Below are 22,760 nucleotides of genomic sequence, written 5' to 3' on the forward strand. Positions count from 1 at the left end.
CAGTTTAAGCCTGTGTCAAAATCACCTGCGTTCAAGCAGGATTGCCAGGCCCTCCCCTGAGCTTAAAGTTCTGTAGTTCTGGGTGGGATCTGCAGATTACATTTCTAATAAACTCCCAGGTGTTGCTGATGCTGCTGGTCTGACCATAGTTTGCGAGCCACCTGTTTAAGAGAACTACGTAGCCCTGGCCGGTTGGCTCAGCGGTAGAGCGTCGGCCTAGCGTGCGGAGGACCCGGGTTCGATTCCCGGCCAGGGCACACAGGAGAAGCGCCCATTTGCTTCTCCACCCCTCCGCCGCGCTTTCCTCTCTGTCTCTCTCTTCCCCTCCCGCAGCTGAGGCTCCATTGGAGCAAAAATGGCCCGGGCGCTGGGGATAGCTCTGTGGCCTCTGCCTCAGGCGCTAGAGTGGCTCTGGTCGCAACATGGCGACGCCCAGGATGGGCAGAGCATCACCCCCTGGTGGGCAGAGCGTCGCCCCCTGGTGGGCGTGCCGGGTGGATCCCGGTCGGGCGCATGCGGGAGTCTGTCTGACTGTCTCTCCCTGTTTCCAGCTTCAGAAAAATGGAAAAAAAAAAAAAAAAAAAAAAGAGAACTGCGTAATGTGGTTGAGGATTCATTGTATCTAATCTGGGGCTATGGCTAACACCAAGGGATGAGAAACGGACAAATTCAGCCCGCTGGCGAGCTTCCGGGGTGGAATCACCTGTCATTGTTTACTTCCAGTGCTCTGACCAGCGACTCAGCTCTTACTTTACGTCGAGCTTCCCACACAGACGATATGTTTGGCTGCTTACCGGCTGGAGTGCAATTGGCTTCTTCTAATGTTTTCCTTGTGTACAGAAATGCCAAGGGTGTGTCTCTGTTTCTGCGGTTCCCAAATTTTATTGTGCATGCGAATCACTAGGTGAGCTTATTTTAAAAGCACAATTCTGGGCCCCACCCAAAGAGACTTTGATTTCTTAGATAATGATAACAAGCATTTACTATACATTTACTAAGTGCCAGGCACTATTATAAGCACCTTACTTGTATAAACTCATTTAATCCTCAGGACAAGCATATGAGGTAGCTACTATTGTTTTCCTCATTCTACAGATAAGGAAACTGAAGCTCTGCATGGCTAAGAACTAGTAAACTGGTTAGTGGCGGAGCCTGGATACGCACCCACACAGTTGGCTCCAGAGCCTCTTGTCTGGGGTGATGTTTATCTGAGTTCCCCCAAAGGGGATCCTAAAATAAAGATGTAGATGTAAGCAGTTTATTGGGGTGATGGTCCCTGTGGGTCAAATAAGTTTGCAAATATGATGTATATGTTTGCTCTTATAGTTTGCATTGGGTATGGGGGACAGGCTGTAAGCAGGCAAGGTCCTTATAACCTAAGGCTTAGTTTTAAGACTAAGCCTTTCCCACCCTTCTAATACAAAGATCTTCTCAATACTAAGCTTTTCCCCACACCCTTGACTGTTGCATGATGTGGGGTGGTGCACTCTTATGAGGAATCCCATTTATGCCTCAGATAAGTGGCTTTGTATCAGAGACTTCCTTATTTGCATACTTGCTTAAAGGCTTTAATTTCTACACTATAAAATAAGGGAGACCAGGGGCTCTCACTCTTTCTTTCTCTCTCGGTTCCTGCCATCAGCACTGCAGAGGAAAGGCAGCCAAGATGGCGGAGTGCTGAAGGAGAAGCCAGTTGGTGCAGAGAGAAGGAGATGGGGAATAGAGGTGAATAAGGCTAGTGAGGTACAAACCTTTGATTCTAGGAATACTTGGATGGATTGGTGGCTTTGGGAGCCCTGAATGGCAAGGGAAGTGTTTTCCCACTGTGTGTATTTCTTGCCCACTGGGTGCAAGCTAGGATGAAAGCTAATTGCCCACCAGTTCTTGGCTGCATTGTTTCATTACCGTCTGTCCCAATGAAATGAGAACCTGCAGGGGCCAGGCAGCTGTGATGGTGCCCGTGGCTACTGGCTTTACAGTCCCAGAAGTACAAACAAAAGAATAAGATGGTGAGGCAGGGAAACCATGCATTAATGAAAAATGTCATTGCCTTGGGAAACCAGGGTTGAGTCCCACAGGGGCCTCTAAGGAACCATGCAGAGCATGCCTTAGAATTGCCCTGCTGAAACCAGGAAAGGCCAGACTTCATTCCCTTATTAGTTCAGAGTTGTCTTGCTGGGCTTAAATTCCTCAGCTCTCACAAAGAAGGCCCTCAGGCAACACAGTAGAGAGATGAAGACTGGGAACACTCCATCATAGCTGCCGATGGCTCAGGCCACGACAATGGAGTTCTAAGTGGTATGAAACTGGACTACTTTCCCTTTCTCTTTTCAGGCCCATCTCCCCAAACTGTATCCTAAGAAGTGAGCCAAGCCAGATGTTGGGCAGATAAAATGTATTATGCTCACTTTGTTAAAAATGTTGCTGCCCACGTGAGGCTGTCACCCAGGTGATATTAATGTGTGTTGAGAATCCTTGTAGCCTGGGGCTTGGTTTTGGGATTAAGCCTTTCCCACCCTTTTTGATGTGGGGTGGTACAATCCAATCATGCCTCAGAGAAGTGACTGTATTAGAGACTTCCCTACTTTGTATATTGGATTAGAGGTTGTGAAGCTACAGTATAAAGTGGGGGCGGAACGGGAGTTTGGGCTCTTGGTTCCTGGGATCATTAGAAGAGAGAGCAGAGGAGAGCAGAAAAAGGCCACGTGGAGGAGGCCAGGAGAAGCAGCCAAGATGGTAGAGTGCTGAGTGAGATGCCAGTTTGTGTAGAGTTTGTATTTGGGATAAGGAAGGAGATGGGGAACAGAGGTGAATAAGGCTGGTGAGCTAGAAACCTTTGATTCTAGGAAACTCGGATAAGTCAGTGGCTTTGTGAGCACTGAATGTGACTGGGTTTTGGAGCCCAGTGTGTATTTTTACTTGCCCGCCGGGTGCAAGCTAGAATTAAAGACTATGGCCCATCAGTTCTTGGCTCCGCTGTTTCTTTGCCGACTGTCCGAATCCAATGCGAACCTGCATGGACTGGGCTGCTGTGATAGTGGCCCTGGCCCTGCCTCCTGGCTTTACACCAGACCAGCAATTCATCAAGATCCCAATGTTCAGTCCTGCCTTCTGTCCTAGAGTGACACATTGCACAACCAACCAGGGACAGATGGCTCTAACCAATCCCAAGTAAGTCCAAGTTCTCTGCTGGATAAGGAGACGGAAAAGTTTCTGAGTCCTCATTTCTCTCTCCCTAAGTTGTGCACTTCACATCTGTTTAAAAATCTGTCACTGATTTTCTCACCCCTCACAAATAAAATTAAATAGAACCCAGAACCCCAATCATGAGAAGGATTGAAGACAAAGCTTAAGAGGCATCTAAAAGTAATATATGTATTGAACTCCTGTCTCCCACAGCGCTGGCTGAGTCCTGGTGAAATAGCAGGGCACTAAGAGGACAGTGAGAAAGCCTAGAACCAGAAATGTCAGAGACAAAAGGGAGACTGTTGCATATTGGTTGATGGTGGATTTCAAATCTGCCTGTTCATGATAAAAATTGAAGTTGTTTCTGAAGAGTGAATTTTTTTATTTTATTTTTTTTATTTTTTTATTTTTTTTATTTTTCTGAAGCTGGAAACAGGGAGGCAGTCAGACAGACTCCCACATGCGCCCAACTGGGATCCATCCAGGGCGTCGCTCTGTCGAGACCAGAGCCACTCTAGCGCCTGGGGCAGAGGCCAAGGAGCCATCCTCTGCGCCTGGGCCATCTTTTGCTCCAATGGAGCCTTGGCTGCGGGAGGGGAAGAGAGAGACAGAGAGGAAGGAGAGGGGAGGGGTGGAGAAGCAGATGGGCGCCTCTCCTGTGTGCCCTGGCCAGGAATCGAACCCGGGACTTCCGCACGCCAGGCCGACGCTCTACCACTGAGCCAACCGGCCAGGGCCAAGTGAATTGTTTTGATACGAGTGAAGTAGGCTGAGTCAGAGTGCCATTTGTTTCTGTTGTCCTTGATAAACACCCCATAGCTCAGCTGCTGAGGGTCCCCACTGGTGATGTATCCAATAAAACGTGGAGAAGCAGCTATGACAAGGGGACATTTAGGCTATAGATACTGAGAGTTTAGGAGAACTATTTGAGAGTGTTTAGTCTCAGAGAAGTGACTTTTTGCTGATCTAAATTCCTCTCTGAAGAGCTTTGGGGCATTAGTTCCTGCCAGGGTAATGGCGACTCTCTTGCTGGTAGCGGTGAAAGCCACACAGAGCCCCCAAGAAGGCCCTCCAACACTGCCACCGTCACGCCCTAGCAACGTGCCCTAGCAACAAGGAACTTTGATTTCTCTTGCTAGTAGCCGTCAGCTTGAGATTGGTCGACCATCTCTCCCAAAAACAAACCTCATAGAAGTTCAGCTAAATTTTGACTTTATTTCTTTCATCTGCCCTTGCTGAAAACAAAAGTGTAATTAATCTTCATTGCTTTGGTCCGTGTTATTTCTGTTATTTGGACCATGGCTTATTTAGAGACATTACCCTGCTCACTGTTGGACTGTGAAATTCCCACAGTGAATCTGTGCTAAATAAATCACTGGCAAAGACAAACTCAATCTCTGAGCATAGTTTCCCAACTCAAAGCAAAGCAGGGACCTAGGAAAGCTTTCAGGGCTTTCAAACTCAGATGTCATCATGGGCCAGGCAGGTATCATTGCTGATTATATAAATGTGTATGCAAAACAATTGTGAAAAACAATAGGGAGTGGTGAGGTGTGTAGCAAACTGGAGAATTTGTACTCCATTTAATTTTCAATAATACAGACTGGCCAAAAAAAGAAAGCCAAACAAAATTTCAGGCTCATATCTGTCTGCAGACGACTGATATATGAATATTCAGTCTAATCTGTTTTTCTTTAGTTGAGAGGAGACAGTTTCATGAGAGTCACTCAGGGACTTATATTCAGCTGGTACAAACCAATAAAGCTATACTTATTCTGATTGGTCAGGGGTTAGCTACACATATTCTTTTTTTTTTTTTTATAATTGATTTGAGAGAAAGTGAGAGACAGGAACGTAGATCTGCCCCTGCATGCGCCCTGACCAGGGATCAAACTGGCAACCTCTGGGCTTCAGGATGACACTCTAACCAACTGAGCCATCTGGCCAGGGCATTCTTAAATATTTTACTATCACCTCTGAGTTTATGCAACTTGCAGACCAAAGAACTGAAAATACACCCATATTCTCTTTTGTCCTCTGCCCCTAAAAACATATTTTTGCATTCATAATATGAAAAAATAAACGCACATGAAAACATTTAAAACAATAAGTACATAAATAAATGTATTTATCTGTGTAACATAAGATAATGTTCCAGGTGAATAGGAACTTAGCTTGTATTAAAAATTCATAGGAGGGCAAGTTCATCCACAGGAGACCATTAATGATCTAAACATTTGCTAATCTTTCTTTTGTTGACAGTTACAGTCTCCATAGAATACCTGTCCATGTGTTCTCATCAAGACTACATCAAAACAAAGTCTTACTGTATTACTCTCAGGCAACCTCAATAAAAAACCCCCAAGGTTCAGCAACAGTCAACAATGAACAAACCAACAGGTTGTACCACCACTAGGACGTCAGCTTGAGGAGGTAAGGACATTTTCTGTCTTGTTTACTACCATATCCCCAGGCACGGACAAGCATGCCAGTGAAAAGGACACTTAGCATGTTGCCACGCCTCCCATTTGCCATTTGGTGGTGGCTCTTGGCTACCTGGAAGGTTTAAATTTTGGAAATATTTGAAAACCAACTTCTGTGATACAGAGATCTTATGCCTCCAAGCAGTGGTGGGACTCAAATAATTTAACAACCGGTCCTCTGCCCTAATGACCATTTTAACTATAAAAAAACCATATACCGAAAGGTAGTTTATTATTTCGTGCATTTAATACTTAAATACGAACAATAAAAGAGGGCCTGACCAGTGGTGGTGCAGTGGATAAAGCATCGACCTAGAAATGCTGAGGTAGCCGGTTCGAAACCCTGGGCTTGCCTGGTCAAGGCACATATGGGAGTTGATGCTTCCAGCTCCTCCCCCCTTCTCTCTCTGTTTCTCTCTCCCTCTCTCTCTCCTTTCTAAAAAATGAATAAATAAAATAAAAAAAAAAGAGGTACACAAAACTAGATTAGGTTATAAGAGTTTTAAAATATTAATGAAAAAATATTACATAATACCTGACAAAAACAATAAAAATGTTACTTGAGATATTTCCAAAGACAGCTTGTCACCTTCTGGTTATTGTTTGGCACTTTTTCTCTTTATGTTACATGTTTGTTTACTGAAGTAACAAACACGAGGGAATTAAAATGTAGTATATCATCAGAGGTATAATGAATTTTATGAAATGAATAAATAAAAATTACAAGCATAGTTCCATCAATCTTTTTTCACCTATTGATGGAATGGACATTACTACAGACGCTTAGAATACTCTGTTGTGCACGTGAGTGTTAAAAAAGAGTAAGGAATGTCAGTTTGTGATTTCCACATTGGGTGGCTGCCCAGGCGGCCGCCTCAGAGAGAACCCTGATGACAAGTGCCATTTTAACAACCCGTTTGCCAAACTCAACAAATTAGGTGTCGGTTCTGCTGAACTGGCACGAACCGGCTGAATCCCACCACTGCCGTCAAGTGCCCAGGAATGAGAGAAAGAAGAAGGGATGACAAAGAAAGTCCAAGGGACCATGTGGAAGGGTTTTAGTGAACAGAGGAGGTTGATGGCAGAGTTTGATGGCAGAGTTTGAAGGGATAAGGATCAGCGTTTGCGATGAAGGGGAGTCCAAAGACGTGGGTATTCTGAACCTGTGTGCAGCGATTCTGAGGGGACAAAAGGGGGTTTTTCAGCTGAGCAAGTACGAGGCAGAAGGGGAGGAGAAATAAGACGAAGATGGAGGGAGAGGAGTCATTGGCAGGTTTTTCTGTTTGTTTGTTTGACAGAGAGTCAGAGAGGGACAGATAGGGACGAATAGATAGGAAGGGAGAGAAATGAGAAGCATCAATTCTTTGTTGCGGCACCAATTGTTCATTGATTGCTTTCTCATCTGTGCTTTGATGGGGGTTGGGGGGAGAGGCTGCAGCAGAGCCAGGGACCCCTTGCTCAAGCCAGCGACCTTGAGCTCAAGCCAGCGACCTTGGGGTCATGTCTATGATCCCATGCTCAAGCCAGTGAGCCCACACTCAAGCCAGGTGAGCCTGTGCTCAAGTCAGTTACCTTGGGGTTTTGAACCTGGATCCTCCGCATCCCAGTCCAATGCTCTATCCACTGCACCACTGCCTGTTCAGGCTAGCAGGGTCTTGGAAGCCATTTTGCAAGCAGTTCCTGGTATCTAAGTTTCCCTAGTCCATAGTGCTCTCTATATACAGAGAATGCAAAGCATTGGCTGGATGGTATACAATTAAGCTTAAAGATACACTATACAGGAGATATATATCCAGGAAATGTGAGTTGGAACAGCCAGAGAGACAACTGAGCGCTGGCCTGATATTACAGACCAAGAGGCCACCTCCCTAGGTGTGAAGGAAGCCAACTCTGAAAGATGTACCCTGTGAGTGATGGACAGACTTCTTGGTCTCCCTACAAAGATGTCCGGGGGAAATCTGTTCCTGAGAACACCGGATCCTAAGTGACTGTGTGCCATTGTCGTTCTCTCTTTTTCTTCTTCTTTCCAGTAAATAAGTTCATAGAAGTTAGATTAGGCATTACCTTTTTAATTTTTTTTAAAAACTGTATCATAAAAATGTTCTCTGAAACTATGTATCAGTGTAATTAGGCAGAGGACAGCAGGATCTGGTGGAAGGCTACAGAAACTTTTGATCCCATTAGAGCCACTGGGAGAATTGCTGAGCAGTCAGAGACGGTTAATGTCTAACCAGGGCTTAATTTATGATATGAGTGTACAAACTTCTTTTAAGACCATGCAGCTGACTAATGAATTTATTAGGGAGATTAATGCTTATTAATCTGCCATTTCAAGCTGTGCTGGCACATGCTCAATGGATTGTTAGAGCTCAGAACATGCTGAAACCTCCCAGCGTTCACCCGAACGGCAGGCATGTGTCCCAAGCCTCGCGTTCCACCTTGAAGGGGTTGCTTCGGGGGGGTTCCCACTCCTGGGCTGACGTCTGTGCCTCAAGGCCCATCTCCAGGGCTGTGGAGACCCAAGAGGCTGACACATCTCCCCTGCCCTGCCCACCTTCTCAGGGTTTGCCTGGGGTAAGTACAAGCAATGTCCCTGCGGCAGGTGACTGCCCCACCCTCTGGCAGCCGAGTGGTCACCTTCGTTAGGGAAGGTGAACATGTTTCATTCCTGCTGCCACTCACCTTCGACCCTCCCCACCCTCGCCTCATACCCGTGAGCCAGGGAACCAGGCTATATATCCAGATAAAAGCAAATCTCATTGAGGCAGAATCAGCAAGGCTAATCGCCTGATTCATCCACACCAAGCCCCCGGCTCACCTGCAACAGCCCAGTAGGCTCCTCCTTCTCCAGGTATCTCTCTCCCCTTAACTCACAGTCACCTGAAACAGCCAGGAGTTCTGTGATGAAAGATGAAATCTATGCAGTGGGGTAATAACCTTATGCATTTAATCTTGACATTTTTCCTAAACCTCGTTAACTCATAAGGCTCAGCTGATGAGCTCAAACCCACCCTTATTATTAGGAAGCACAGCATCTCTCTCAAGGGCCAAATCACCACGCCTTGAATTGACAACCAACACCGGAGGCTGACTCAGACCGAGTGGAGAGAGAGAGCACTGAAAAGTGCCACCTTGGTCTCATAGCATGGCTGCCCTTACTCTGGGTCTGGCTATTGAACCTGGTCCCACATAGGCTGGGGAAACTTATCCGCTATGACAGGAAGACCCTTACTAATCGAGTGATGCCAGTTTGGGATTGATGCAAGGTTATAACTCTTTTAATTAACTCTCATGTGCTTACATAGCTCCCAAGTTTTGTTGCTGCCCCAGGGTTTTTGACCTTAGCCACCTGCAGTGCCAACAGAGCCCTCCCACTGTGCTAATCACAAGTAGTAGGTCCCCGGGTTACCCACAGCTCGTGTCCCACTTGGCTATAAATCGAAGGTTCTCATGTCTGCTCATGAATTCAATCATTGGCTAAAACAGCTCACAGAATTCAGGGAAACACCTATTCAGCCATTTACTCTATCATAAAGGATTAGGAGGCTCTAGAACAAAGCCTGGAAGTGTCCCAAGCACAGGCGCTTCTGTCCCCACGCAGATGGGGGCGTACCACCTTCACAACACATAAATGGGCTCATCAGACCCTGGCCGGTTGGCTCAGCGGTAGAGCGTCGGCCTGGCGTGCAGGGGAACCGGGTTCGATTCCCGGCCAGGGCACATAGGAGAAGCGCCCATTTGCTTCTCCACCCCCCCCCCTTCCTCTCTGTCTCTCTCTTCCCCTCCCGCAGCCAAGGCTCCATTGGAGCAAAGATGGCCCAGGCGCTGGGGATGGCTCCTTGGCCTCTGCCCCAGGCGCTAGAGTGGCTCTGGTCGCGGCAGAGCGACGCCCCGGAGGGGCAGAGCATCGCCCCCTGGTGGGCAGAGTATCGCCCCCTGGTGGGCAGAGCATCACCCCTGGTGGGCGTGCCGGGTGGATCCCGGTCGGGCGCATGCGGGAGTCTGTCTGACTGTCTCTCCCCGTTTCCAGCTTCAGAAAAAAAAAAATACAAAAAAAAAAAAAAAATACAAATGGGCTCATCAACCCTGATGTTCTCCCAGCCTCATGCTGCTGGGATTTTTACAGAGGTTTCATCACACAGGCATCGACTCCATTTCCAGCCCCTCTCCCCTCTCTGAAGAATGAGGGGTGAGGCTAAAAATTCCAAACTTCTAATTGTGGCTTGAGCTTTCTGGTGACCAGCCCCACCCAGAGTCACTCCATGAAAACAAAAGGCACTGCTCTCACCTAAGAAATTACTAGGGATTTAGAAACTGTGTCGGGAACTGGGACCAAAGACCAACTATTAGAACAAAAGATGTTTCTAGTGCTCTCATCACTTAGAAAACTACAAGGGTTTTATGATGTATGCCAGGAACTGGGGTCAGAGAATAGTACATATATTTTCTATTGTCTCACAGGTACTCAGGCTCAATGTTAGAGAAGTGGTTGGGAATGGTGAGGACTGTGCCACCCTAGGGATAAGTCACTGGTCAGTTTCAATTGATCTTTGTCATGCAAGGTGTGTGAAATTTTTCTATTTTCAGAATTGGCTTGAGGCCCTGGCTGGTGGCTCAGTGAATAGAGTATCAGTCATCATATAGAAGTTCCAGGTTCAATTTCCAGTCAGGGCACACAGGAGAAACAACCATTTGTTTCTCCTCTCCTCCCTCTCCCACTTCTCTCCCTCTTCTCCTCCCACAGCCAGAGGCACAATTGCTTCAAGCGTGCCCCTGGGTGCTGAGGATAGCTCGGTGGGTCCAAGTGCATCAGCCTCAGGCACTAAAAATAGCTTGGTACTTGAGCATCGGCCCAAGATGGGTTGCAGGTGGATCCTGGTCAGGGAGCATGCAGGAGTCTGTCTCTCTACCTCCCCTCCTCTCACCTAAAAAAAAAAAAAAGACTCAAAGTTTGTAAAACATGTGTAATCCAAACTCAACCTGTCCACGGGCCAGATCTTGCACTTGGGCTATCAGTTTAGAACTTGCAGTGGGAGGTGATAACATCTGGGATGCACAGAGGGACCCCAGTGCTATTACCTAAGTCAGCAGTGGAAAGCTGAGTTCACTTCGCTAAGGTTACAAGAAAAGCTAGCCAGAACCTCTCAGCATTCTGAACCCTGAAATTCCTCTGAGTTACTTCTCTTTTTTTAGGAAAAGAATCACAGACAGTATGAATAACAGAGTACACAGCTTTTGTCATCCTCTACCTTTAGCACTCAGAAAGGAACTGTATTCTCTCCCCTTCTGTCCGGGGAGAAAAAGACTCAGAGAACACTGTTTTCCTTGGTTCAAATTCAAATTCGAATATGGAAGCAGCTAGGTGATGAGAGTTTGAGAAGGGTGGGTGGTGCCCTCTTCCCCTTGCACTTGGGAGAGAGGGCAAGAGGCACTGGATTTCTTATATGATAAAAGAAAATGAGGAGATGGAAATGGAAAGTGGCATTCTATTATGTGGATGTTTGCAGATGTCCATGAAGCTGGCATCATGCAGTCCAAACATCTGGCTGAGTCACTGAAACTGTCAGCCTTTGGATATATGCCTGGCCTATGAATACCAGAAGGGCGCTGTTTCCACTGACAGATGCAATGCCTTTCTCTTCATTTCTTGATTCTTTCATCCAACAGAGGATTCAAAGTCTCTCAATTTAGTATTTATGGACTATAAATAAGAGGCCCCTGGAAACTGATCTATCCCTTTCATAGCCCAGGGTACCAGACCATTCTTACTTGTCCCCTAAACTAAGTCACATCCTACAGGGCTCATATTTAGAGCACATGTATAACTATCATGCTACTGAATTATAACTGAGTAAGTTACACACTAAGAAAGCTGGCCTGTCATTTCCGATCATCCTAATAATTAGCTATGTCCAAAGCTATATTAAAAATATATAGATTGCCTGACTTGTGTTGGTGCAGTGATTAAAATGTTGACCCAGAATGCCAAGGTCCCCGGCTTGAGCCCAGAGTTGCCAGCTTGAGCCTGGGGTTGCTGGCTTGAGCTTGAGGTCGTCAGTACCATCCCTGGTCAAGGCACATACGAGAAGCAACCAATGCACAACTAAGTAGAGCAATGAGTTGATGATACCTCTTTCTCAAAAAAAAAAAAGAAAAAAAGAAAAAAAATTGGCCTGACCAGGCGGTGGCGCAGTGGATAGAGCATCGGACTGGGATGCGGAAGACCCAGGTTCGAGACCCCGAGGTCACCAGCTTGAGCACGGGCTCATCTGGTTTGAGCAAAGCTCACCAGCTTGAGCCCAAGGTCGCTGGCTTGAGCAAGGGGTTACTCGGTCTGCTGTAGGCCCGCAGTCAAGGCTCATATGAGAAAGCAATCAATGAACAACTAAGGTGTTGCAACGAAAACTGATGATTGATGCTTCTCATCTCTCTCCGTTCCTGTCTGTCTATCCCTGTCTGTCCCTCTCTCTGTCTCTCTATCTGTCTCAAAAAAAAAAAAAAATTGCACAGAAAGGAAGTTCTGATTAAATAATGATGAAGGAAAAGGATATGAGTAAGTATAGCTTGAATTTGACTTATTGAGCAAAAAAAAAGGCATTTGATTATTTTTAAATGCATAAAAATAATGCTCTTGGGTATATCAAATGTGGTAAACAAAACAAAACATAATCTGATAGTGGGTCTATTGCTTTAATTAACAGATATGATTTTTAATTAGGCTATCCTTTATCTGTAGGTAAATTAGCATTGGAAAATTGTTAGTTTTTTTAACCTCCCAAATCTGAGTCATCTCTATCTCTAAAATACCAAGATACCAAGACTTGCTAATTGCCACCTTCACAAGCCTTTCAAATCTACCCTTCCCTGCTCAGTCTCTCAGCTAACATCCTAGCCCCGTGCTTCCAAAATTTCAATTATATTGTCAAGTCTCCTGGACATTTTGTTAGAATATCTGTATTCTGGTGCAGGTCCTGTTGGTCCGGGGGCCACACGGGGAGTAAGTAGCAAAGCCTTAGCCTACCCTTTCCACACATCTCCCCATTCTACCCTCAGTTCTAACTGCATCATTGGCTCTGCTTCCTCTTCTAGGGGGTCCCCTTCCGGGCTCCCACTGGCAGATGAATGTTTCCTAAGTACCATCCTGGTTGTTTCTGTAAGGCATCAATCAACTTCCCTCAGATGGAAAGAGACGCAGGGCTCTCCAACAGTTGAGGAGGGAAACACCGACTGTTTGACTCTTCCCCAAAAGGCCTGTTGAACAAGTCAACCTAGCAGTTTTCTCCGAAACTGCCCCTTCTCAGTCTTTCTAGCTGTGATCTCTGCTTTGTTATCTCACCAGTCCCAAAAGATTCCCAGATAGTGCTTTAAAACCTTCACCTGGGGACTGCCAATCCTTTCTCTTCCTTGTACTTAGCACAAAATGGAAGGAGTGGTAGAAATTCCAAAGGGCTGTATTGTAGTCAGATTCAAGTATCTGATCTTAAGGCAGTATACTTTACCCCCAAAACTTGGTATAATTTTTTTTTTTGTATTTTTCCGAAGCTGGAAACGGGGAGACAGTCAGACAGACTCCCGCATGCGCCCGACCAGGATCCACCCGGCACGCCCACCAGGGGCGACGCTCTGCCCACCAGGGGGGCGATGCTCTGCCCCTCCAGGGCGTCGCTCTGCCACGACCAGAGCCACTCTAGCGCCTAGGGCAGAGGCCAAGGAGCCATCCCCAGCGCCCGGGCCTTTGCTCCAACGGAGCCTCGGCTGCGGGAGGGGAAGAGAGAAACAGAGAGGAGGGGGGGGAGAAGCAAATGGGCGCTTCTCCTATGTGCCCTAGCCGGGAATTGAACCCGGGTCCCCTGCACGCCAGGCTGACGCTCTACCGCTGAGACAACCGGCCCGGGCCTTTTTTTTTCTTTTTGTATTTTTCTGAAGCTGGAAACGGGGAGGCAGTCAGACAGACTCCCGCATGCGCCTGACCAGGATCCACCCAGCACGCCCACCAGGGGGTGATGCTCTGCCCATCCGGGGCATCGCTCTGTTGTGACCAGAGCCACTCTAGCACCTGGGGCAGAGGCCATGGGGCCATCCCCAGCGCCCGGGCCATCTTTTGCTCCATTGGAGCCTTGGCTGCGGGAGGGGAAGAGAGAGACAGAGAGGAAGGAGAGGGGGAGGGGTGGAGAAGCAGATGGGCGCTTCTCCTATGTGCCCTGGCCGGGAATCGAACCCCAGTCCCCTGCATGCCAGGCCGATGCTCTACCGCTGAGCCAATTGGCCAGGGCCTAAAACCTGGTATAATTTTTCAAAAGATGTTCTGACTTTCCTTCCCAAGGCCAACTTTTATTATGATGAACACCATTTATTTTTAGAACATTGAAAGCTGATTTCCCCGACAAGTAGACCCATATCTAAGTCTTCCAGACGTACCGTATTTACCATATTCTCCCACTAAATTCTGCTTTCCATTTGGAAAAGATTTCATGGTTACGGCCAAATGGCAGATACAGCAAATGATCTCATCTTTCCTGAGCCAGCTCTGCCCACATGGCAGCACTTTGTGATCCAAGTGAGACCTACCTGTCCATATGTAGAAAATGGTTTTGTCCGCACACACATGTGCATGCGTGCACACACACATGCGCACACATGCACATACACATAGAGGCCATAACAATTCTTTAACCATAACATGCTTGTAATGTATATAAAATAAAAATTCAGAAATCTTAATTAGGGCTGACTTATTCACTAGGCATAGCAGACATAGTACCTAAGGTCTGTAATACTTTTAGGAGTCCATGAAATTGTTTTAATTTCTACTTATCTTTTAATTGAAAAATATATATAATAATAAATCTAGAATATAATAAATGCAGCCTGGATTATATCAATCTTTATATTAATATAGTCAATATATCATTTTAAATTTTTTATGAAGGCAAAAGTGTACACAGTCTGTCAAAGTCAGACTGTAGGCCTGCCTATCATTAGAGGGCTCTTCTCTCTCAGAATGGGCCTCATAATTTATCCAAAGCCCTCTGGCCGACGGTCAAGGTCTTCTACAACCTGGCTTCACTCCACAAGAACAGCCCATTGCTAATTTTCCTCTGCTTGGGCTCTCTGCACTAGTCAAGCTGGTCCTTTTCCAGCCAACATTTGGGGGAGAGTCCCAGGTCAAACTCTGCTTTGTTAATATGCCTTTATTCACTTTTTTCCCACATCTGGAAAACTCACCATTCTACTAGCCTAGAACCTACCCATTTTCATCCCACCTTTTTTCACAAGCCTTCCTTGTCTGTAGCGAATCACACTGATCTATATTCTAACCGACAGCACCTGTGATTTGCCATCCATGCCAAAATGCAGGCCATCCCAGAAGGGGAACCAATCACCCACGTACCCAGTGAGAAACTGCCCCACCAGAAGAGAAAGCGTCTTGGCCAATTTAAATTTATAAACTTTTGGCGATGCAGATGAAAAGATGAAACAGTCAGATGTCTGCTTAACATGTTTGATTCATTCATTTAAACCCACCAACATTTTAAAAATAGATTTTTATATAGAAATCCTATCTTGATTTAGAAATTCTGCCTTTTGTTCTTATCTCACATTTCATGAGACAGTTTGATTTAAACTCCTCATTGCAACTTAAGTTCTTAGTCATCACTAGGGCGACATTTTGACTCATCAAACACAGTGTCTGCACGATTTCATCTTCACTTCCAGAGAAATTTTTACTTCCAAATATGTCCTTCTTGCAGTCTTTTATGGGGTTATTGCTAGAGAACTTCTTCCCAAGTTACAAGCAGCTATTCATGTAAGTGCAGGATCATTTGCTTATGTTAGTGATTTCCTCAGTGTAATCATTGAAGTACTTAAAAAAAAAAAAAAGATCTTGTTTTAAACTAGCTTCTTTACAACAATGGCCAACATTTGCAACCAAGAGGTCATAACCTTCAGAATAATTACTATATCTTTGTTAAATATCTACATTCTTTTTTTAAAAAAATGATTTTATTTATTCATTTTAGAAGAGGAAGAGAGAGAGAGAAGTGGGGAGGAGCTGGAAGCATCAACTCCCATATGTGCCTTGACCAGGCAAGCCCAGGGTTTCGAACCGGCAACCTCAGCATTCCAGGTTGATGCTTTATCCACTGCACCACCACAGGTCAGGCTCTGCATTCTTCTTAAAACTGTTTCATCACCTGATATTTATAAACCCCAAGCTAGTGTTTCAGGTTAACATATTGATCCCCATTAATACATTGTTGTTCAAAATGGAATCACTGAGACAGCTGCCTTGGGAAAGAGACCTCTGAGAACTAGAGTTTAAGGTCACTTACTCTTTTCTGAAACATAATTTAGGGGATAAAATTCTTCTTTGTATTTGAGCCTATATAGATGTCCCAATACCTAATAGCTTGGCATGATTTGCCGGGTGTTTCTGATGCCTCAGTCTTTTCTCTTGTATCCCCAAATAATTGTTTTTATTTTCTAAATGATTATGTTAAAATTTTTTTTTATTTTTCAATTACAATTGACATACAATATTATAGAAGTTTCTAGTATACAACCCAGTGATTAGACATTATATAACTAAGTGACCATCCTGATAAATCTAGTATCCATCTGACACCATACGTAGTCTGTTTTGTCTAATATTGATCTAAACATTGCTGCCGCAGCTCTTTTTTTTTTTTTTTTTTTTTTTTTAATTTTCAGGTTTCTTTCTTTTTTTTTTTTTTTTTTTAGAGAGAGAGAGAGAGAGAGAGAGAGAGAGAGAAGAACTGACAGCGAGTAAGGGAGAGAGATGAGAAGCATCAACTCATAGTTGCCACATTTTAGCTGTTCATTGATTGTTTTCTCATATGTGCCTTTGACTGGGGGGCTCCAGCTAAGCCAGTGACCCCTTGCTCAAGCCAGCGACCTTGGTCAAGCCAGCAGCCTTGGGCTCAGGCCAGCAACCATGGGATCATGTCTATGACCCCATGCTCAAGCTGGAGATACTGTGCTCAAGCTGGTGAGCCCGTGCTCAAGCTGTGTTGGGCAGATAAAATGTATTATGCTCACTTTGTTAAAGTGGCACTGCCCACGTGGAGGCCATCGCCCCAGGTGATATTAATGTGTGTTGGGGGGCAGGCAGAATCCTTGTAGCCTTGGTTTTGGGATTAAGCCTGTCCCACCCTTTTTGATGTGGGGTGGTACAATCCAATCATGCCTCAGAGAAGTGACTTTGTATTAGAGACTTCCCTATTTTGTATATTGGATTAAGTATTTGGATTTCTACACTATAAAATAGGGACGGAGCGGGGGTTTGGGTGCTTGGTTCCTGAGATTATCATTAGAAGAGAGAGAAGAGGAGAGCAGAGAAAGGCCACGTGGAGGAGGCCAGGAGAAGCAGCCAAGATGGTGGAGTGCTGAGTGAGATGCCAGTTTGTGTAGAGTTTGTATCTGGGATAAGGAAGGAGATGGGGAACTGAGGAGAATAAGGCTGGTGAGCTAGAAACCTTTGATTCTAGGAAACTCGGATAAATCAGTAGCTTTGTGAGCACTGAATGTGACTGGGTTTTGGAGCCCAGTGTGTAGTTTTTTACTTGCCCGCCGGGTGCAAGCTAGGATTAAAGACTATGGCCCACCAGTTTGTGGCTCCGTTGTTTCTTTACCGACTGTTCGAATCCAATGCGAACCTGCATGGGCCAGGCTGCTGTGATAGTGGCCCTGGCCGTGGCTTCTGGCTTTACAAGCTGGCAACCTCAAGGCTTCAAACCTGAGTCCTCTGCATCCCAGGCCGACGCTCTATCCACTGCGCCACCAGCTGGTCAGGCTAATCTCAATTTTTATAAAATATCTGTTTCCATCGTTTTACTTTCAGTCTGTGTGTGTTTCCATCTGAAGTGTGTCTCTTGTAGGCAGCCTGTGTATGGGTTATTTTATTCATTTCTGAAGGGTCCTTTTTAATGTTTTTATCCCTCTCTGTTCAAGTTCTCACTGAGTTTGTTGAGCCTCTTTAAAACCAGTGTTTTGAAATCTACATCATCTGGTAGATTGTTTATCTCAATGTTGTTTAGTTCTCTTTCTAGAGTTGTTTTCTGCTCTTTCCTTTGGGACATGTTTCTTTGTCTCCTCATTCTGGCAGCCTCTCTGCGTTTGTTTCTATGTATCAGATCGAGCTGCAATGCCTCCAGTTCTTGGTCCAGTGGCCTTATGTAGTACATGTCCTGTGGGGCCCGTGGGGCCGCCTCTTCAGGTACCTGAGCAGGGCCCTTGGTGAGATCCCCTCTCCCGCCCTGTCTGTGCTGAATGCACCGTCATGCTTTAGTTGAGCCTTGATTGCTGTTGGCAAGTCCATGGAAAGGACTGACCACCCAGGTCCCTGATCAGCTGTGAGAACTGCTGTGCAGGGGCCCACCTCACCAAGCAGGACTCACTTCAGTGGGGCTCTGGTGCCCAGTAAGGTTGGCCCTACAGGGCATTGCTTGTGAAGGTGGCTGGGTAGTGCTCTGGCATGGTCTGAAGATGTCCACTGGGTGCCCTGGCTCTGGGGCCTCCAGGGAGGTTCAGGCCGAGGTCAGCTGCTGCCTGTGCCCCACGTAGTCCCCGCAGCACGAGCTACAAAGCAATCTGCAGCTGATTGCCACGTGTGCTCAGCGTGGAGGTGCCCGGGATGAGGCTAAGCTGTGAACTGAGGTCAGTTGCCACTACTGCCAGGCCTGGGGCTGCTTAGCCAGAGGTATAAGGCAGGCTGAGGCCAGATGCTGCCTATTTGGGGTTTGTGGATCTTTGAGACATTTTAGGGAAGTCCAAAGCATGAGCCAAGACAAGTTGTTTGTATGGAAAGGGCATTGGAAATAGCTTGGTAGGGCCCAGAAGTTGAATGGAGCAGAGTCTCAGGTAATCACCAGGGTGGGGCAAACAGTGATGGCCAGAGTGATGGAGACTCAGACACAGCACCTGCAGGGAGAGAGCCCAGCAAAGAGCAATGGCTTCTGCCAGCGCTTCTGTTTGGAAGAAAGCTGCCCATCCAGTCTTTATCCTGAACCCAGACCACTCAGTTCCTCCTGTGTATCCCTGGTGACTTTGAGCTGCTGCCCCAGCACTGGAGCTTAGAACAAGTGAGTCCAAGTGAGTCCACGTGGGGACCCTTTAAGAGGAGCTGCCTGGGATCCAGAAGCCCTGTCTCCCTCAGGCGCCATCTCCGCTGGTTATCACAGCCAGAAGTCATGGGGACTTCTCTTCCTGATAGTGAACCCTGGGCTGGAGAGCCTCGTCGGGGCTGGGACCCCTCACTCCTCAGGGAGGACATCTGCAGCCCAGACATCCCTCCTGAGCTTTACTTTGCACATGTGGGTGCAGGACCAGCCCGTTCTGGGTCTCCGCCCCTCCTACCCCTCTCCGCCCCTCCCACCCCTCTCCGCCCCTCCCACCCCTCTCCGCCCCTCCCACCCCTCTCCGCCCCTCCCACCCCTCTCCGCCCCTCCCACCCCTCTCCGCCCCTCCCACCCCTCTCCGCCCCTCCTACCCCTCTCCGCCCCTCCCACCCCTCTCCGCCCCTCCTACCCCTCTCCGCGTGGCTTCTTCCACAGGCCTTTAGTAATAGGACTTCTGTTCACTAGATTTCAGGCAGTTCTGAATGATGGTGGTTCTGTGGGCTAGTGGTCATTTTGATGTGGTTATGGGAGGATGTGCATACTGCATTGGCCTACGCTGCCATCTTAAACAGAAGCTATTTTCCACTTTTTATGATGGAAAGCCTTGAACATATACCAAAAATAGAGACACTAACTTAATGAACCAAATATATATTATCACCCAGCATCAACAATAATCAGTATATGACCAATTTATGTCACCGGCCAGTCCTCCCACCCTAATTATTTTGAGACAAATTCCAGACATCGTATCACTTCATCTGTTAACATCTAAAGAAAAAAAAAACAACACACCAAAACACCATTTTCAAAGCTAAAAATAGAGCAATAACTCCTTAATATAATCAAATATTCACCTCTGTTTTCGACAGTGTTTGTACACTTTGCTTCTTTCATTGTGGGTCAAAATAATGTCCATGCAATTGTGATTGCTGGGTCTCTCTCATCTCTTTTAACCTATAGATTCCTCTACCGTCTCTCTCTCTTTTTCTTTTCTTCTTGCAATTTTCTTGAAGTAACTTGAGTTGCTTGATTTGAAGTTTCCCATCATCTGAATTTTACTGACTGCATCCGTGTTGTCATTTAATATAGCCTCTATGCCTTGGAAATGTGCGGTCAGGCCAGAGACGGCAGACGAAACCTCAATTCTTGGTTTTTGTTAAGACTGCGCCAGAGATGGGGCTGTATATTTCTTCTGGGGTCTAGCCATCTTCCTCCCCCTTTTTGTTTGTTCTGTTTTATTTTGTTTACTTGTCTCCCTTTTTGTGATGTTATCAAGTTTTTAAAACATTTATTCTGAATCTATGTACTCTAATTGGTCAATGTCAACCTGTTAAAATTAACTGTCTAAATAAAATTTTTATAAATTTATAGAATTTTAGAGAGAGAGAGAGAGAGAGAGAGAGGAAAGGAGAAGGAGAAAGAAAGACAGAAACATTGATTTGTTGTTTCACTTAGTTGTGCATTCATTGGTTGATTCTTCTTTGTGCCCTGAGTCAGGAACAAACCCACAAAGCAACCCTGACATATTGGGACTATGCTCCAACCAACTAAGCTACCTGGCCAGGACCTGTGATCTTATCACTCTGCATGACTAGTAATGCAAATTACCTGGATCCAGTAATGCATTAAATGGTAATATTCTCTTTTTAAAAATTTTTATTTACTTATTTTATAGAGGGAGAGAGGAAGGGAGGGAGGGAGGGAGAAAAGTGGGAGGGGGGGGAGCAGAAAGCATCAACTCCCACATGTGCCTTGACCAGGCAAGCCCGGAGTTTTGAACTGGTGACCTCAGCATTCTAGGTCAATTCTTTATCCACTGCGCCACCACAGGTCAGACTCAAATGGTAATATTCTAACTCTATCGTCCATTCTTTATTTATTTGCTCCAATTTTTCTATAAACTTGCTATATTGACTGTTGGGTTATTTTTTTTTGCAGCGTAAAGGCGGGATAACTATTTGATTTTTTATTTGCCAGTTAAAAATAATAATAAAATAGTTCTCCAGCAGTGTTAAAGGAATTTAATACGTTGACTTGATGTTTTTTAAGTATCATAATAAACTTGTGGATTTAAACATATCTGAGGATTTTAATTCATTATGGATGCTTAATTTGCTCCATCTTTGACCAGTAGGAACTTTAATATGGCATCTGCCTTTTTTGTTAGCCAAGCTGTTATCTGCTTCTATGAGCTTGTTTTTGTTTTGTTTAGCTTGTTCATTTGTTTTGTTTTGCTTTATTTTTATAGTTCACATATGATTGAAATAATACGGTATTTGTCTTTCTCCTTCCAACTTATGTTAACACAATACCATCAAGGTCCATTCATGTTATCACAAATAGGAAGGTGTCATCTTTTTTTGTGGCTGAGTAATATTCTTCTCTGTGTGTATTACATCTTCTTTATCCATCCATTTATTCATTAATGGACATTTAGGCTGTTTCCATATATTGGCTATTCTAAATAATGTTGCTGTGAGCATACAGGTGCATATATCTTTTCAAATTAGTCTTTTCATATTCTTTGAATAAATATTCATAAGTAGAATAACTGGATCATATGGTAGTTTTATTCTTAGTTTATTGAGATTCTTCATACTGCTTTTCATACTGACTATATCAATTTATGATGTTCTCAGTTTCCTCTTTTTATGATTTGTGTCTTTTCTCTGTATTTTTATTTTGTAGTTACCATGAGGTTTACATAAAATATCTCATTGGAAAAAAAAATGGCCCTCTTTCTGCTGATAGCATCCTATGTTCATTTGCCTGTACAGGTTTCATCCTTTTGTTCCTCCCCCCCTTTTTTTTTTTTGTATCCAAAATGTCTTTATTGGGATGGCTCCCCACTCATCTTGATTTGGGGTGCTTTTAGTGCTGCTTCCTTCTGAAGGAGCATCCTTCTGTAAGCCTTGCTTTTCCACCTGTAGGCTGACAGAGGACAGTGGAGCAGCCAACACAAAACTACTGTTTGTGCATAGCTAAAGACGGTAGTGATTTTATAGCATCCTGGGCACTTCACATCCATGAAGTAGGAATTGGGGCTCTGCACCAGGTGCTTCTTCTTGTGTTTCCTCTTCTCCTCTTCTGGAGAGGGATGAAGGAGGTCCTTAGCAAGAGGCATTTTGTCGTGGGAGGGTCGTCACCGCTGGAAAGGCTGTTCCTCCCCTTTTATACTTTTATTGTCACAAATCACCACTTTTTATGTCGTGAGTTCATTACCAGACTGAAGTAGCTGCAGCTATAGTTACTTTAATGTTTTCCCCTTTCATCTTGATGCTTTAATTGTTTAGCGCCCTATTCCGAAGTAGAGTGGCAGTTTTCTGATTCTCTCTTTTTCTCACCTTACTCAAAGTTGTGTGTACTCTTGCCTTTTCATTATAGGTGGAAGGGCTCCTTTCAACATTTCTTATAAATCAGGTTTATAGGTGGTGAACTTCCTTCAGCTTTTGTTTGTCTGGAAAAGCCTTCATACCTCCTTTATTGCTGAAGGATAACTTTGCTGGATAGACACTTCTTGGCTGGTCATTTTATCTTTTAGTGTTTTGAATATGTCAATTTACTCTCTTCTCAATCGAGTTTCTGCTGAGAAATCTGCTGATATCCTAATGAATATTCCTATGTTGGTTACTGTCTTTTTTTTTTCCCCTGGCTGCCTTTGAAAAAATTTTTTATCACTGATTCTTTGATGGTTTAAAATAATTTGCCTTGAAGAGGTCTTGTTATATTGAGATACTTAGGTGTTCTATTAGCTTCATTGACTTTTAAAACTATTTTTTTTTCCTTCAGGTTTGGAAAGTTCTCGACTATTATTTCTCTAAATAAACATTCTGCTCTCTTCTGCCTCCCTTCTCCTTCTGGGATATCCATTATCCCTATGTTGCTTTTTCAAGTGAAGTGGCATTGTTCTTGTAGAATTTCTTCATTAAAAAAAAAAAAGATCTTAGCT

The 22,760-nt window shown here is 45.1% G+C and overlaps 1 pseudogene; it reads right to left on the reverse strand.

Annotated features, from left to right (window-relative positions):
- Positions 1-21,597: 21,597 nt before the first annotated feature.
- LOC136382090 (small ribosomal subunit protein eS27-like) lies at positions 21,598-21,953 on the reverse strand (annotated as a pseudogene).
- Between the last annotated feature and the right edge of the window lie 807 nt (positions 21,954-22,760).

This window comes from Saccopteryx leptura, chromosome 10 (assembly GCF_036850995.1).
Source record: "Saccopteryx leptura isolate mSacLep1 chromosome 10, mSacLep1_pri_phased_curated, whole genome shotgun sequence".
Classification (NCBI taxonomy): Eukaryota; Metazoa; Chordata; class Mammalia; order Chiroptera; family Emballonuridae; genus Saccopteryx; species Saccopteryx leptura.